Source organism: Apium graveolens, chromosome 7 (genome assembly GCF_009905375.1).
Source record: "Apium graveolens cultivar Ventura chromosome 7, ASM990537v1, whole genome shotgun sequence".
In the NCBI taxonomy this organism is placed as follows: Eukaryota; Viridiplantae; Streptophyta; class Magnoliopsida; order Apiales; family Apiaceae; genus Apium; species Apium graveolens.
The window spans coordinates 56,268,326-56,270,911 of record NC_133653.1 but is presented as its reverse complement, the minus strand read 5'-3'; positions in this window follow the sequence as shown (position 1 = coordinate 56,270,911).

Genomic DNA, 2,586 nt, shown 5'->3' with positions numbered 1-2,586 from the left:
CGTTTTGAGACACATTCTTCATGGATCTCTAGCATTTTGCATTTATACGCAGCAATTTTTGAGGCCCAGTTACTTAATCGAACATAGCTCGGATACCATGTTAGATTTTTATAAATAAATGATCTGATAAAAAAGTATTATAAAAAGTAAACTAAAAACAAAACATAATTTTATTATCAGATGTCATATTTTAAAATACTATGTAAGCCTTCTTTATATAGGCTACACATTTAACAAAAACACATAACAAATAGCTAACCCCATCCCATTAACATCACTCACTAACATCTAATCTAGAATTTCAAATAATACATTATCTAATAATTATTCAAACACTATTTCTAAAAACCTCATCAAAATTAATCCAAAAAATAGTTCAAATAATTTTGAATTATTATTTCCAACACTGCCTCTTAATTTAAAATTTTTCTTCCCTGTGATGTACTTGTCATCACCACCACCATTGTTGTTGATTACTTCTCTTCACAATTTCTTCAAGTAGCACTTATCTCCCTAATTTCTTCAAGGAGCACTTCTTTCCTATTGACCAGTGATGTACTTCCCATCACCATTGGAGCCCTTCTCTCCACTTTTTTTTAAGGAGCACTTGTCTCCCTAATTTCTCTAAGGAGCACTTCTCCCAGTTTAAATATATTAACAAAATGAGCATTTGCTCACATAAGCTGTCTCATACTTATATATTTATGTAGTTTCAGAACTAATTTTCTACATTTTGTATCTGAACCTCATGATCTAGGGCTTATGAGTTAATTTTATACATACACATATATATATATATATATTATCCTTCATATTTCATGTCATTAAACAACTTCTCAGTCTCCATTCCATTATTCAAAGAAGATCATTATAATTCATGCGCTATCAAAATGAAATCATATTTGAAAGCTATGAGTTTGTGGGAAGCAATTGAGAGTGATGTTGAGCCAATCCCTCTTCCATAAAATCCAACAGCAGCCCAAATCAAAAAACATGATGAAGAAGTGGCAAGAGAAGCAAAGGTACTTTCATGTCTATATTCGGTTGTGTCGGAAGAGATCTTTACAACTATTATAGGTTGTGATACTCCTAAAGAAGCATGGACAAAAATTAAGGTAGAATTTGAAGGCAACCAACAAACCAAACTGATGCAAATTCTGAACCTCAAGAGAGAGTTTGAGATGATGAGAATGAAAAGTAATGAAGGCGTCAAGGAATATGGAAGTAGGTTGATGTCCATCGTTAACCAAATCAAATTACTTAGTGGAGGCTTCTCAAGTCAAAGAGTTGTGGACAAACTTTTAGTGACTCTTCCCGAGAGGTATGAAGCTAAAATTTCCTCACTTGAAGATACTAAAGATCTCTCGAAATTAACTGTTTCAGAATTGATCAATTCACTTCACGCCGTGGACCAAAGGAGATCAATGAGGGAGGAAGAAATTAGAGGAAAAAATGAGGGACTCCTATTAGCTAAAGCTTCATCCTCAAAAGGCACAGGTAACAAAGTTAAATGCAACCATTGTCATAAGATGGGTCATGAAGAAAAAGACTGTTGGCACAAAGGAAAGCTACAATATTTCAAATGCAAAAGATACGGGCATCTGGCAAAGAATTGTAGACCCCAAATGGACGAAGAAGACATGGTACATTTGATCGAGGGAGAACCACTCCTGTAGAGTTGTGGGTGAGAAGTGCACCCTGGAGAGAAGTACTCCAAAATTATTTTTGATGAGAGTGCATCAAACTTGATAGTGATGAGAAGTGCATCACAAAATGAAGAGATGGTGGTGAGAAGTGCATCACAAAAATGAAGAGAAGTGCTTCATAAATTTAAGATTAAGGGGGTGATTGTTGGAATAGTCTTAAATTTAGTTATTAATTATTTGGGTTATTTATTGAAGTTATGTTTTAAATAAGATGTGTTTTGTTTTATGTGTACCAAGACTAGGTCAGCTGAGAGTTCGCAGTATTAGGAGTATTTGAATAAGTCTGGAGTGATGGAGATAATGTGGGAGTGAATCCTATTTACTAGCCCTTCAGCCCTGTTAGTTAGTTTTATCAGTTCTATATATTTTGTAAGGCGTAGTATGAAAAATACGCTGCACGTATTAATAATATTTTCTCTCCAACTATAGAAAATTAGTTCTGAAACTATATAAATATATAAGTATGAGACAGCTTATGTGAGCAAATGCTCATTTTGGTAATGTATTGAAACTGAGAGAAATCATTAATTAATACGTGCAGCGTTTTTTCATGTTACACCTTACAAAATATATAAAACTTGATAAAACTAAATTACAGAGATGAAGGGCTAGTAAATAGGATCCACTCCCACATTATCTCCATCACTCCAGACTTATTCAAATACTCCTAATACTGCGTAACTCCCGGCTGACCTAGTCTTAGTACAGATAAAACAAAACACATTATTAGTCCCTAACAATGCAACAAGAATTACAGAAGGGGGGTTGAATGGAATTCTTGAAACTTTTTCACAAAGATATAAAATGTTCTATCTTAATAATATATAACTGTGTGAATTGATTTGCAAACTGCGGAATAATAACTTGGAATGAATCGATA